The sequence below is a fragment of the Notamacropus eugenii genome, chromosome 2 (assembly GCF_028372415.1).
Source record: "Notamacropus eugenii isolate mMacEug1 chromosome 2, mMacEug1.pri_v2, whole genome shotgun sequence".
NCBI lineage: Eukaryota > Metazoa > Chordata > Mammalia > Diprotodontia > Macropodidae > Notamacropus > Notamacropus eugenii.
Genome location: NC_092873.1, coordinates 275,437,932 through 275,453,997, shown reverse-complemented (window position 1 = coordinate 275,453,997; position 16,066 = coordinate 275,437,932). Strand labels below are relative to the sequence as shown.

At 36.6% G+C, this 16,066-nt stretch overlaps 1 protein-coding gene across 1 annotated transcript in view; it reads left to right on the top strand.

The window, feature by feature from the left end:
- The first annotated feature begins 8,844 nt into the window (after positions 1–8,844).
- PLPPR5 (phospholipid phosphatase related 5) overlaps positions 8,845–16,066 on the top strand; it is a 447,842-nt gene continuing 440,620 nt past the window's right edge. Inside the window, exon 1 of the mRNA XM_072644088.1 lies at positions 8,845–8,956. The gene's annotated coding sequence lies outside the window, so the exon portion shown is untranslated. The remainder of the gene's footprint in view (positions 8,957–16,066) is intronic.

Sequence of the window (16,066 nt, the reverse complement as noted above, 5' to 3'; positions counted from 1 at the left end):
TGAAGGAAGAGAATACATTTTAAAAGGAAGCTGAAAAAGCAGGGGTGGGGTAGTAGGGGAAGGGAAAAATTACCATCATAGGCCTGGGTATTTCTTTAAAATACAGGGTGTAGGTGGAACTGACCAATCAGAGTAAGGAATCACAGGTTTGTAGGGTGGAGAAGGTTATAGGACTGACTGGTTTTTTTTTTTTTCAGTTATTGTTATTTTTGATTTTCTTTTATCCCCAGAATTTAGCAGTCACATTGCATAGTAAATGATTAATAAATACTTATTTACCGCCTTCCAGTTCTCTATTTTTGCAACTCAAGTGAGTCAGGTGTTCTTGAAGGGTAATTGGTAGTGGGCAGATATATTAGTAGGTAGTAGGAATGGAGTTCTATCCAGCTGATATGTACTCATACATCAGCACAATCCATGCAGCAAATATTCAATACCTACCTGTTGAATAAAGTCATCAACGAATTAGCAGATATGGGATGAAATAATGCAATATAGGCTTTCTAAATCTAATGATTCATTAGCCCCTCTTTGCTAGGAAGATTTTTTTACATTTTTAAACCACTTCAAAATGGTATTCAAAACTCAACAAATTAGTCTTGGTAGAAAAAAGGAAGCACAGGCACAAACACAATCTGTTAATTTCAATGAACATTTTTTTTTTTTGCATGTTCAAACAGCATATAATGAGGACACTGAACTGTCAGAAGCTTGTTCTGTTATTTTGAAAAGTTACACTGGGAATAGTCAGATTATCACAAACCTGAGCCCTAATTTGCTTAGATCAACACTGATTGGTTAATAATAAGCAGCTTGATTCAGTGAAGTCATTGAGGGTTCAATACCTGGATTCTAGTCTGGATTCAACCTGCATAATCTTGAAAAAAAAATCCCTTCTCTTCTGAGAGCCTCTGCTTCCTCATCTGTAAAATGGGGAATAATAATGTCCGTCACTAACATTGCAGCACTGTGAGAAGTTCTATATCATATATGTCAGTTATGTATTTCTGTAGTTTTAAAATTCTATATTTTAGCCATAGCATTTACAAATAGCAAAATCAAGTTATTACTGAGGAATTTCATGGTTGCTCTCAGTGGGAAATAAAACCCATGGAAGCAGTCAAACAGCTAGATCAAAACTAACCATTCGTTCAGTCACAAAAAATATTAGTTTTTTTTTTTTTTTGCCTGATGGCAGTATTGTCTCCATTTTACAGAGATATTTTCACTTTTACTATGCCGGTTAAATTTCTCTAATACTATATACAGCTTACACCAAGGGGTGCTCCCTGAATGGGACAGTTTAGTTAGACCGTCCAGTGGAAATTTACAGTATTTACCTTAAAATAGTAAAGTTCATTTCAATATACCATAACTCAGGCCACTACCCAACTTAATAGGCCATTTCAGAAAATTGGTGTTTTCTGGGGCTCTCTTCTTCCATATTCATGAAATACAGGGTAGGACTTCAAAAAGAAATTTCACACTAGTAAAATTTACTATATATATATATATTTTTTTTACCATTCTTATGCCGTCCCATTTGTGTGTCCACAGATTGCTAGTCTTAGTGGCAAATCTAGGATATTGAAATTGGCCTAACAGAAATGGAAAACTTTTATATAATCATTAATTTTGTGAAACCAGCCATGTTTTTACATAATCCGTACTGCAGGAAAGGGTCTTATTTTCTTGTCTTTGAATGAACAACATATATGGTGTGTATAATGCAAAAATATCTTGTTTTAAAAAATGAATGAAAAGCCAGTTTGTATAGCCAATATGAGACATATTAAATATTATAATTCTCGTATAATATATTGGGACAGAGATGTGGACTTGAAATCAGGAAATTCAGAGTTGGAATCCTGCCTCTTACATCTACTAGCTGTGTGACCTTTGGCAAGTCACTATATCTCTGAATTTCAGTTTCAACATCTGTAAAATGGAAATGTTTACATCTACCTCGAAATGTTGTTTTGAGGCTTAAATGAGATGATGCATATAAAATACTTTGTGAATTTTAAGGCATTATGTAAATGTCAGTGATTATGATTCCTATGGGGATATGAAGGAATAGATGGGTCCATAATATTAGACTAATTGACCAGTACTAGGTTCAGAGGTTGTCCTCGGTAGTAATATGAAGGAAAGTTTATCACAGGAAATTTCCATCTTCTCCTATTCCTATATAGTATCTCTGACAACTCTCAGGCGCTACACCCACTCAGGAGACTTTAAGTCTTTGGCAGGATTCTTATACAATAATTCACACTAAGATGTGAATGACTAAGTTTGTTTCTCCTCCGAGGAATATTTACATTTTGACAGAAGACAATGTGGAGAGTAACACTTAACCTAAATGAATGAATCTCTACTGACTGATTTTTAGGCACTATGACTTATGTTTGGAAGATTGTTGCATTCATCTTTTGTTTTCGAAGAAGACCATGACATCAGACAAAAGATGACATGACTTGCACTTGACTTTGTTTTGAGGGAGGGAGGGCTGTGCAAGGTCATCAGACTCACTTTCTCCTCCTGAACCATCTGGGTTCAGTGACCAGATAGGTGATGCCTAACCTAAAAAGGCCAAGGTCTCCCATTGCATCCTGGGCCTGAAGTCAGAAAGACCTTTTTCTTACACTTGCTGATTATGTAACTCTGGAAAAGTCACTTAACCCTTCTCAGTGCCTTAAACAACTCTCAAAAACTCTAAGTTGCAGAATTGTTGCAGATCTATAATGGTATATGGTTTTCTCACTGGGAATTTCCTATCTCATTGAAATCACTGCCCAGTCTCCCCTCCTACTCTTTCCCCCAGAAAGTTTTCTATATTTTGTGTGGGGTGTTCAGAAGAACTAGCAGCTCTGGTGTAAGGGCTTGTCAAGTCCTTTTTAAGGTTGTCCCTTTTTAAGACACTTTTGGTGTCCACCTGCTTCACCTTACTCTTACCTGTGGCTCTAAGAAACTGTAGCACACACAGTAGCCACACTCAGGTAAATCAACTGGGCAATCAGGCTAAAGCAGGTTGAGGGTAACCAAACAGGCCTCAAATCTGCTGGTGGGAAAACTGTGGCGTTGAGGCCATATGTGGTCTTCGACATCCTTGAGTTCAACTTTTTGACTGAATCCAAGTTTTACAGAACAAATTCTTTTATTTGGATTCAGTCAAAGGACTGCACTTGAGGACCTAGAGGGCCACATGTAGCCTTGAGGCTGCAGGTTCCCCACCCCTGAGATGTTTACCCCAAGCATGTGAAGATTATTCCTGGAATAAGAAGATGAGAATAATTTGTTCCACCAGTCATAAAGATAGCTGAAGCAGATGTTGTGGAGTGTGTAGAGCTTGTTTAGGAATGGCAGACACCAATTATTGCACCCTGGTCCATCACCAGTTTTCTTGACTTTTATCCTGTCACTGGACTTTGATAGCTCAGAAAGAAAGAGTGAGGCTGACCAACTTGTACAATTCTGCTTCACTTAAATCCCATTCATGTGCAAGTCAAGACATTACCCTAAAATGTCATGGATCCTCTTCAAAAGATGTCATTGCTAATTTTCAAAAACAAGGTATAAACCACAATGTACCCTAGGCACTAGAGAGGCAAAGAAAATGAAAACAAAAAAGCAGTCTCTGCCCTCAAGGACCTTCCATTTTGGCTGAAAGGAGCAAATAAAATATTTTATCCTTGGTTTATTGAAAAAAAAAATCACAGAATCAGGAACAAAAGACCTGTGTTCAAATTCTGCCTCAGACACTTGTGTAATCTTGGACAAAACTTTACTAGAGTTCAGTTTCCTCAGGGGTTGGTCTATACAATTCTGAGGTTTCCCTAGCTTTCTATCTATGATCCTCTAAAATTCCATGAAGTGAAAGTTATGTACAGTAAGAGAATGAAGTAACATTGTAATCCCATAACACAGGTATCGGGCCTTTGCCCTGGTACAAGCACTCTATAGGATGGAGTCCAATAATTTCATCAAAATCAGCTCCATTCCCCCACCTCCAGTTTAGACAAAATGTCATGATTCATGTAGCCATTCCCGTATCCCTGTCAGGAATAATGAAAGGGCTCTTATTTACCAGTTTACTCTAGCAGAAAGTTTTCTATCATGCAGACATGACCTAAATGTGCAGTCATTCAGAGAGATTCAAAATTGCTTATTTAGAGAAACATAGGAGACACAAGTGCTTTACTAGTATACATTTAAATATTTGCTTGCTTGCTTTCTCACCTCCACCAATTTAAGTATTCTTTAATAGAACGAGAGAATTCAAATAAATCTAGTACAACATCCCTGCCAATGTAGAAATCCCAACTATAACATCTCTGGAAGGTTTTCATCTACCACTAGGAAGCAATCCAGTTTATTGTTGAATAGTCATCAGATAGGAAGATGGCTCTATGCTTTGAAAGTATAGTGAACGTAGAAACTACTTCCACTGTCACAGTTGTAGACCCATTGATGCCTTAGTTCAGGGCATGTTTATTCCTGCAGGGATGAGAAACTTTTCAAGAAAGTATGGAGATTTTTTGGAAAAGAACCATTCTATCCTATTAAAATTAATCATGGGCATATGTATGGTCATCTCTATAATTATTTCCCTTTTAAATTGAACAGAGAGGAGAAGGTTTACAAAATATTAGCGTATATGGGAACTGAAAAAGGGTGAAAATCCCTGCCTTGGTATATAAGTCCTAGGGAATTGCCTGAACTACAAAAGTTGAGACCTTCTTGAGTCACAGGGCTAGCGAGGAATCAGATGGAGAAACTGAATTCAGGCCTTCTGTACATCTGTTCTAACTGCTACTCTACATTGCATTTTTAGTCATTAGAAAGTTCTTCCTTTCATTGAACCTAAATCTTCCTCTCTGTGACTTTCCTCTGTCGATTAATCATTCTGCATTCTGGGGAAACAGAATTCTCTCCTGTTATGGTTTTTCAGAAACACAAAAACAGCTATCATATTTTTATGGTCCTATTTTCCAGATTGTGTTTTCCAAGTTCCATCAATTGTTTTCCATATGACATAACTGTTCAATATTCTGATTGTCCTCTTTGAATGGAACCAGTTATATGAGCTGATGATTGAAAATCCACTAAATTAGTTCTTTTAATTTGTTTGAAGTATTCATATCACTCCATGTCAAACCATGAGCTTGTAATTCACTAAAGTCTCCAAGCATTATTTACATGAGTAGGTATTGATCTAACTCTGCCCTTTTTGCAACTGAATTTTTGAGCCCAAACCTATTATCTTATTGGTGAGTTTGATATTACTTTGGGCTCATAGTTTTAATCTGTAAGAATTTTTTTGAATCCTGGTTCTTTCCATTTTATTTCCTCTTTTCCTCAGTTTAGTATACTATCAAAATCGAGGATAACTTCTATGTTTTTATCCCTTATAAAAATATTGACTGAGAACCAAAGACAGAATATATCCTTCCAAAATCACATTTGTCTATTAATTGAAATACTTTGGTGATGGTTACTTAACCTTACAAAATACAGTGAGCTATTATAAAATTGAGCCCACATTTCTCTGTCTTGTACATAACAATATCATGGAAGACTTTAAGTATCTTTCTCAAATCCTGAAATACTGTGGTATTTACTACTTATACAACCATTGGCACACTTGCTGCATTTTTATGTGTTTATTTTTATTTTTTAATGATTCAGTAGGATGGAAAGCATACTGAACATCAAGTGAGGTGAGATTTGGATATGGATACCACATCTTAAATTTATTAGCTGTGTGATCATGGTCAAGTACTTTCTGGGCTGCATTTTTTAAATGGGAATTGTAATGTCTTAAGTACCATTCTGAAAAGGTAGTTCTGAGGACCAAATGAGACGATATATGTATATAAAGTTTGGTAAACTATAATGTTACATAACTGTCAGTATTAAAATCATTTGATTCAATGGATCACAGCATAACCTTAAAGGCTCTCATTTAATTAAATGTCTTCTGTGCATGTGTTAAGATCATACTAGGATACATGCTACATGGAACTGCCGAGAACATTTTGTGAAGTGATCCACTGCAGATCAGCACCATGCAGCATATCAAGCAAGTAGACTTATGGTACCCAAAGGAATTTGCCACTGTCATGTGTATATGATGAACTGTGCAAAGAACAACTAAAAGAGGATTTCTCTACAGATTATGAAATGTTCCAGAAGCTTTGTACCAATTGTATCAAACCTCACAACATCGCAGGCCCACTTTACTACTTATACAACCACTGGCACTCATGAGAGATTGACTTTGCAGAAAAATCCAAGAAAAGGCAAATGGATGTAGAATGCCTATTGCCAGGATTATGACACAGCGTGACAGACCCACCTAGAAGTTAGTAATGATAACAATGGTAGTTAAAATGTGTATAGTACATTAGGTTAGCAAAGTGTTTTACGTACATTATCTCATTTGAGCTTTACAATTGCCTTTGAGGTAATTAATGCTGTTATCTCATTTTTTCAGATGAGGGAACTCAAGTTCAGAGACATTAAGGAATTTTGTTGTTATTATCCAGTCATTTTCAGTTCTGTCTAACTTTTCATGATCCCATTTGCTGTTTTCTTGACAAAGATACTGGAGTGGTTTGCTATTTCTTTCTCTAGTTCATTTTACAGATGAAGAAATTGAGGTATAGGGTTACTTGACTTGCCCAGGGTCACAAAGCTAGTAAGTGTCTGATTTGAACTTAGGAGGATGACTTTTCCTGACCTCAGACCTGGTGCTCTATCTCTTGGGTCCCCAGGATCATAGCTCTAGTCAGAGGTGGGATTTGAACATAGGTCTTCCTGACCCTAAATCTCAGTGTTCTGTCCTCTGCCTCATTGCTTTTCTATCAGCACGTATAATTTGGAAAGGAGTTTCAGATATAAAATGTACTGATCCCAGATTTGAACAGAAGAAAGATAAGGATATGTTTTCAATCCCAAGTTGCTTGATGCTGACAGCCTATCATGAAAACACCAGGATTTCCTTGGTGATGCTATCTGGCTGCAAATCATAGGATATCACAAACTCAGAAGAATCATAATTTCCAAGGATCCAGACTACAAAGGAAAGACTCATGATGAGTTCACGTGGGCTCCCAGATATTTAAGCAAATAATCAACAAGCTTTTTTTTTTTTTTTAAAAGCACTTACTATACAACAGACTCTGTGCTAAGCTCTGAGAGACAAATAATGGCAAAAACTGCCCCTACTCTCCATACGCTTATATCCTAATGGAACACTTACATTCTACTATTACCCATTATGACATGAAAGTAGGAAATGATATAAAAACATTATTGAAAGAAGGTAGGAGAGGACAAGGAGGTGGGCTGGTCATGAAACAAAAGTGAAAATGGGTAACCTGAGTTTTTTTCATATCCATAAAGTATAAAAAGAATCAGAAGAAGTCCTCTAGTCTGTGGGGGTAGATTGTCTAGGCAATTTATGGAAAAATACATATAAGAATCTTAACAGATGAGAAGGCATGGATAGATTCTAATCTGTGTGACCAAAAATGCAGTGCAATTTTGAAATACAAAATAACTCTTGCCTTGAAAATTGCAAGAAAATAGGGCATACAGTGGAACAGATAAGGTTGGATGAGGTAATTAGGTCAAGGAATGAGTGCAATGGTGCCTAAGAATTAGAGCACTCTAAGCTATAACTAGGATTTGTACACTAGAGACAAATGCCACAAACCATCCCTAATGGGAAAAACAAACAAAACAAAACAAAAAACCATAAAGTATACTCTCAGTTGAAGTGGATGTGGGTATGGGGACATGACAGGACAGTTTATCCCACCTTCAAGTGACTTCATATTTTGATAAATTATTCCTCCAAACTAAGTACTAAGGTTTATTGCTTACAGCCTGACGGACTGCAAATTCTGTCAGTGCCTGCTAAATTTTGTGCCATGATGAAGCCCCAGATTTCCTACCCTAGTTACATCTTGGAGAGCAAAAAAATCATGGTGACCTGCCAAAGACAAACTACACCCATTTCATCATTTTTTCCTAGTGTGTCCTGACTAGAAACTGCAGTTGGCAAAGAGTACAGGGTTCAAAATAGATGTCATCAGTATGTTTTTTTTTTAAAATTAGAAAATGCACTAGAATGAATACAATGAAACTGGTAATATATTTTTGTTGTTGAGTGGAGAGTTCCTAGATAGTATACAGAACTGAATGTGAGCATTTCAGAAGCATTAACAATTTTGTATATTCTACATGTCGCCAATTGTCCTTTTTGGAGGAATTGGACTGTTTCTTGCTATTTCTCCACAGGGTCCCTGTGGATTCCACAGTTAACAGCTGTACCGACTCAAGCCTGAGAGAACTGTGACTCTAGTGAGTCAGTAAGAGTTTTGCTGAAAGTGTCTCACCTGGAAGTTGTTCTCTGGATGTCTTACAGAAATACTTCACCTGCATCTACATGCAACATGAATAACAATGCACATAACAGCCTAGAGAGGAGAATTCCCTGGGTGCAGAAATGGCTCCATGGAAAACAGCAGTATCCAGTCCTTAAGTACTCACAGCAGGCGCAAGATGCTTCTGCCTCTACAGAAATCATTATAAATCATTACTGCACATTTGATGATTGCCTGTTTCTTTCTTGGTCCTCTTGTTTTTAATAAAATGAAAAATAAAGGACAAACCCTTTGAGGATCTTTGTTTCAACCTTTGTTTCTAATCTAATAGATTAGAATTGAAATACCTACGAATATGTTTTTTGAAAAAGACCACACATACCAACCCTTTACATCCTCATGTTACTCCCTAGTTGTAGATTAGGTAAACTGAAGCAGCTGGGACCATTAAGGCAAGCTGCTGGGGCACCATTCAAGGTACTGACACAATGCTAACTAATACAGGACCTAGCTCAATGCTTGTTGAAGAAATACCTTTCCTGAAGGCAACTGATACCTTCCAGGTATGTTACTTAGTAGATGGAGTGCTTGACTTGGTGTTAGTAAGGCTTATGTTTGAATTTTATCTCAGGCATTTACTAACTATATTACTGTGAAAGTCACATATTCTCAGACTCAGTGTTTTTATCTTTAAAATGGGGATGATAGCAGCTATTTTATAGGGCTGTTTGCAGTAAGGAGTAAATGAAGCAGAGTATGTCAAAAATTAATAATAATTTCACTCATCTTTTTAGATGAAATTGATTTAAATGATCTTGGAATAAGGAAATATCTTGCTATTTTTTACATGTTTAATATTAAAGACTCCCTTTTATCCTCTTCCTCCTTATTATTTGACTTTTGTCATTTTTGATGGAATTCAGACACAAATATTCCTATGAAAAGTCACTATCTTCTGAATATTGTTTTATATTTAATGTTCTATAGACTACTGAATAAGTGGATAACATATTTTTTGTGGTTGGAAAAAGTATTAACTTGCAAACTCATCCCCCAAAAGCACCCTTTGTACAACTCCAGTAGGAGACAATGACGGGGGTCCATAGCTTTTATTTCTTCTGCTAAGTCTCTATACTTTGAAAGGTTGTATGTGTGTGTGTGTGTGTGTGTGTGTGTGTGTGTGTGTGTGTTCCATGTAGCACTGCTGTTATATTTGTTATGGTGACTTAAAAAATGCCATAGGATTAATGTCACATCTGGATAATGTGAACAACCATTCAGTCTAGAATAATCATGTTTCAAATGTAGTTTATCTGTGAAATTCTCAAGTGTATTTAAAGATTTGAAGTACCTGGTCCTTTCCATTTCCACAAACAAATTCACATGACTTCACCATTTGTTCATTGTTCCCGTGTCAACATATGTTGGCTGAGTTTATGCAGCTCTCTCACACAGAGGGTCTTTTGATTCTACTTTGTATCTTAGCCATTTCACAGGATCTACCCATAATTTTCAGTTGCATTAGTCTAAGGGTATATATCTATTATAAGATATTACTGCTTCTCACTGAAGTGATGCCTCCTTGTTCCAAAGGTATTTCTGTAGGTTTTTGACATGTTTATCATGGGCACTAAGAATGTCTACTAATCTTCCTTTTCAAGGAAGTGATAATGTTTGTAGAACTAACTTAGGACAATGGATTCCATCGTTTTTGAAAATACTTTCTAAATGTGTTATAATCCATCTTATAATTCTAGTGTATTCTGAAACTGATTTTGCATAGTGTTTATTGCTGTAGTGGTGTTATCTTCCTTGAGCTTTACTTTCAGACTATCAGTAAACTCCTAATGTTGCTTCCTCCTCTTTGCTAATGCTCCATATATTTTTCTTGGAAAAGACCAAGGTATTTATTGGTGTCCCCTTCATCCCTTGATTCAATGTCACATTCAGATTCAAATTCAAAGTTTTCAGTCTCTAAATTTTCTTGATTTAGCCTAGGAATTTTTTGTTATTATTGTTGTTGGACATACAAAGTGTGCATTAATAAGCATAATGTCTTATAATAGCCAACATTGTAAACTAGTGTGAATGCTACATTTGGAGTCAAGGGCTCTGTGTTAAAATCCTAGGTAATTCACTTGTTCTCATGTGAGCATAGGCAAGCAATTTAAATTCTTGGGTCCTCAGTTTCCTCATCTGTAAAATGAAAGTGTTGGATGACCTCTAAAGCCTCATGAATCTAAATATCCAAACTCTTAAAAGCAAATTTAACTCCTAGATTTTAGAAAAGAGTTCAAAAGCTTAATAGTAAAATTAGAATAATATAGATTATTGTATTGCATAGTGTTGAACATTTAAGAAAGCTTCATAGGACAGATCTTTCCAATTTACACAATACAAAGGAAATTGTATTTTTTAAAGTAAAATTTTTTAAAGTAAAAACTGACTTAAAAATCAGAGTTGAATTTTGACAAGACCATTGTGAAAGCGGTTGAAAAATATAATTGTGCTATATATGTGGCTTTATTTGGGCATATATATACATAACAGTTCAGATTATTACAGTTTAGCTAGTATATTTACAAGAAAAAATCAAAGTTCATATTTTCGTGTTGGTTTGAAATTGTCCTTGCCTATGGCAAGTTATCTGGTTAGTGGCAAGAAATCAAGGACAAGGTATCAAACTGGCCAAGAATATTCCTGGGATGATCAGAATCTTGGGCCTTTAGCTTGGTTTGTGCTACAATAAAATCCTTTCAAATCACTGTTGGCAAATGTTGGGTTAATTAGACACAGGCTTTGGCTGTAGGACAATTTAAGTGAAATTTTATTATGGAATTTGTGTGCACACATCTTGAGTAGGAGGAGTAAATGGTTCATAGTACATTATGTGCTTCCATGGCCATCTGGTGTTCCAAATGAAGGAAAAACAGACAGGTCTACAATGTGCTCACTTGGACAACAGGGAAAGAGATACTCAATAGACATTAAATTTGAAAACCATGTATTTTATGATATTCTTTCTCACTAATGGTTGTAAAAAGGTTGCATTGAATACTTTCCTCTGCATTTTTGAACAACTCTTCATTAGTAATAGTTGGAAGGGCTATCTAAGAGCAACATCAATAGCAATGATGATGACAATCACGATGGTGATGATGACCGCTTGTATTTCTCTAGGCTTTAAGATTTGCAAAGCACTTTGCAAATTTTATCTCATTTGATGGTTATAACAATTATTATCTCCATGTTGCAGAGGAGAAAATTAGGTTTGAGAAAGGATAAGTGACTTGCTCACAGTCATTTTAAACTTTGTTGTTTCTGATTCGAAGTCCAACATTATACTTACTGTATCACCTAACTGCCTTATTTAATTCAACCCCCTCATTTTACAGATGAAGAAAAGTGAGACCCAGAGAGGTAAAGTCTGATGTCTTACAGCTAATAAATATTAGACGTGGTACTTGAATTTAGGTCTGATGAAGAGAGACAGAGAAAGAAAGGGAGATAGAGAAACAGAGAGAGTCAGAGAAACCAAGGCAACAGAGGCAGACAGGAGAAAAAAATCCACCGAGACAAAGAGCAAGAAGATAGACAGTGAGAGACAGAGGGAGAGAGAGGAGACAGACAGACAGATAGACAGACAGAGACAGAGAGAGAAATACAGAAAGAGAGATATAGAGAGAATAATGAGGGTGAAGAAAAGTGAAACATGAAGCAGAGAAGGATAAAAAAAGAAGAAGTGTCATCAAAGAGTTCAGGAAAAGAGTAATTAGAGAGGTAGGAGGAGAACCAGGATTATGCAGCGTCAATGAGGCCAAGGGAACAGAGCGAATATTAAAAAGCAAGAGGTAATCAAGTGTCAGGCACTACAGAGGTCAATGAGGATGAGAACTGAGAGAAAACCATTAAATTTTGTGATTGGGATGTGATTATTCACTTTTGAAATTACATTTTTTTTTTTCAATATGGTAGTGGAAGGGAGTCCCTAGGAGAAGTTCCCTCAAGTCTCTAGTGCAGCAAACTGGTTATGGGGACTTGATGGAGACCGTTTTTCTTTCAGTAAATCAAAGTGGAGTTGACTTTGGCTGGAAGTGAAAACATAAGAACCTACTAGAGGCCTGAAGAGAACTCGAAGGTGACAGAATAGAGGAAGCATTCCAGTCAAGTCCTCCCAATATTCACTTCCCCCAAACAACTTTAAAATAATACCCCAAATCAATTTCTGGAACAACAAAGACAACAAAAAGTTGAAGTGAGGCATTTTTTTTTCCAACCCAAGATAATTTGGGAGGTGGGAAGGAGAGATCTGTGGCACTGGGGTGGGTGTTGCCTTAGAATGCACATGGTGACAACACCAGTTGTGTGCCCTAGAGGTTTCTGTTACAGCCACGACAACTTTAGGAGCTTGCAACCCAGAAACAGTAATAGAATTGGGCAACAGGTCAGAAACAGAATACAGGGGACTGCTGTGGTAGTATTGGGTGCAGGACCTGGTAGGCCACAGATAAAGAGTACAGAGGCATGCTTGTGGTCCCAAGGGGGCTGGAGTCCTGGTCACAATTCCAAGATTGAGAAGAACATTAGTACTTGCAGCTAAAAAAGGAACAAGGATCATACTTGAATAAGAATCAGCCCACAGACCAGGAGAGTGTATTGATAATGCGTTTTTGCCTATTGTTAATATAATTTTGCTTCTTAATAGGAAGATCTTCCCCACCTATTAACAGGCCTGCCCATTAAGGGGAGTTTGATTAGGGAAGACTTGTAGGAAGGCCCGCACCTTTTGTCAATTTTTTAGTGAGACATTGGTTCTCAAGGGTTGTGATATCCTCTGACACTGAAAAATGTATAAGTAATCTGAAGTGAGGTTTTACTTTGGGGCTTACTGATTGGAAGTGTTTGTTTGGTCAGATGAGACTCTGGGAAGTCACTAAGCAGCTCCCCTCCTTTGAAAACTCAGATGTTGGTGCTTCTCTCTCTGGTAACTATGTATGTGTGGTCAGACAGTTGCATCTGTCTGTTGATATGTAAGGCAGATGAAAGTACTATCTGTTGATCTTTATTTTTCTGTATTGTCTCTGAAGTTCAAGTGCAGACTTTCTCCCCTGAACTAAGTGAATTATATATATGTGCTTGATTAAAGTGATCATTGACCCCTCAAAAGTTGCCTTTCCTTTTATAAAAGCAAATCTAAGAACCTGTGATGGCAGGCTCTCCTGTGTATGTCAGGATCCTTGCTTTTACAGAGAGTAGTGGCCACATCTCTCCAGGGATCAACAACCCTGGAAGCACCCAAGAGTTACAAATCCCCAGAACTAGTAATAAAAATAGCAACATGAAAAGGTCTAAAGTTTAGTATAGTGTCACCTATCCTCCCCCTCCCCCTCAGATGAGTAAAGTCCAATTCTAACCTAAGCTTCAAAGTCAAGAAATGGGCTGGAAAAATGAGTGAAAAACAATATGAGCAACAACAACAAACCCTGACCCTAAAAAAATACTATGGTTACAGGGAAACTCAAGATACAAGCTCAGAAGACAATAATGTGAAAACAGCTATAAGCAAAGCCACCAAAAAGTGAAAACTGGACACAGCTTCAATTCTAGTAAAAGCTAAAGAAAGAGTAAAAATGATTTTTAAAAATTTTTAAAAATTTATTTATTTTAAGTTTTCAACATTCAGTTCCACAAAATTTTGAGTTCCAAATTTTCTACCCATCTCTCCTCTCCCCCACCCCAAAATGCCAAACATTCTAATTACCCCTACCACCAATGTGCCCTCCCTTCTAACATCCCTCCCTTCCCTTGTCCCCTTCTTCTCTTTTGTCCTATAGGGAAAGATAAATTTCTATACCCCATTATCTGTATTTCTTATTTCCCAGTTGTATACAAGAACAATGCTCAATAGTTGTTTCTAAAACTTTGTGTTCCAGCTTCTATTCCTTCCTCCCTCCCCACTCATTCTCACTGAGAAGGCAAGCAATTCAAATTTTGCAATGACTTCCATAATAGTCATGTTGTATAAGACTAACTATATTTCCCTCCATCCTAACCTGCCCCCTATTTCTTCTGTTCTTTCTTTTGACCTTGTCCTTCCTCAAGAATGTTGACTTCTAATTGCTCCCTCCTCCCATTGTCCTCCCTTTCATCTTCCCCTCCACCCTGCTTTTCTCCTTCTCCCCCACTTTCCTGTATTGTAAGATAGATTTGCATATCAAAATGAGTATGCATTTTTATTCCTTCCTTGAGTCAAATGTGATGAGAGTAAGCTTCACATTTTCCCTCTCACCTCTCCTCTTTCTCCCTCCATTGAAAAGTCTTTTTCTTGCCTCTTTTATGAGAGATAATTTTCCCCATTCCATTTCTCCCTTTCTCCTCCCAATATATTTCTCTCTTACCCCTTAATTTCATGTTTTTAAAATATGATCCCATCCTATTCAACTCACTCTCTGTGTCTCTGTCTCTGTTTCTCTGTCTCTCTCTTTTCTCTCTCTCTCTTTCTGTGTATGTGTGTGTGAGTGAGTGTGTGTGTGTGTGTGTGTGTGTGTGTGTGTGTGTGTGTGTGTGTGTATAATCCCACCAACTACTCAGATACTGAAAAAGTTTCAAGAGTTACAAATATTATCTTTCCATGTAGGGATGTAAACAGTTCAACTTTGGTAAATTCCTTTTGATTTCTCTTTCTTGTTTACCTTTTCATGCTTCTCTTGATTCTTGTGTTTGAAAGTCAAATTTTCTTTTCAGCTCTGGTCTTTTCATCAAGAATGCTTGAAAATCCTCTATTTCATTAAAAGACCATTATCCCCCTGAAGTATTATACTCAGTTTTGCTGGGTAGATGATTCTTGGTTTTAATCCTAGTTCCTTTGACTTCTGGATTATCATATTCCAAGCCCCTTGATCCCTTAATATAGAAGCTGCTAGATCTTGTGTTTTCCTGATTGTTTTTCCAAAATATTTGAATTGTTTTTTTCTGGCTGCTTGCAATATTTTCTTCTTGACCTGGGAACTCTGAAATTTGGCTACAATATTCCTAGGAGTTTCTCTTTTTGGATCTCTTTCAGGAATTGATCAGTGGATTCTTTCAATATTTATTTTACCCTGTGCTTCTAGAATATTAGGGCAGTTTTCCTTGATAATTTCATGAAAGATAATGTGTAGGCTCTTTTTTTGATCGTGGCTTTCAGGTAGTCCCATAATTTTTAAATTGTCTCTCCTGTATCTATTTTCCAGATCAGTTATTTTTCAAATGAGATATTTCACATTATCTTTAATTTTTTTCATTCTTTTGGTTTTGTTTTGTGATTTCTTGGTTTCTCATAAAGTCATTAGCTTTCATCTGTTCCATTCTAATTTTTAAAGAACTATTTTCTTCAGTGAACTTTGAATCTCCTTTTCCATGTAGCTAATTCTGCTTTTTAAAGCATTCTTCTCTTCATTGGCTTTTTGAACCTCTTTTGCCAATTGAGTTAGCCTATTTTTAAAGGTGCTATTTTCTTCAACATTTTTTGGGGATCTCCTTTAGCAAGTTGTTGACTCACTTTTCATGATTTTCTTGCATCTTTCTCATTTCTCTTCCCAATTTTTGCTCTACTTTTCTTACTTGATTTTCAAAATCCTTTTTGAGCTCTTCCATGGCCAGAGACCATTGAATATTTATTTTAGATGTTTAGA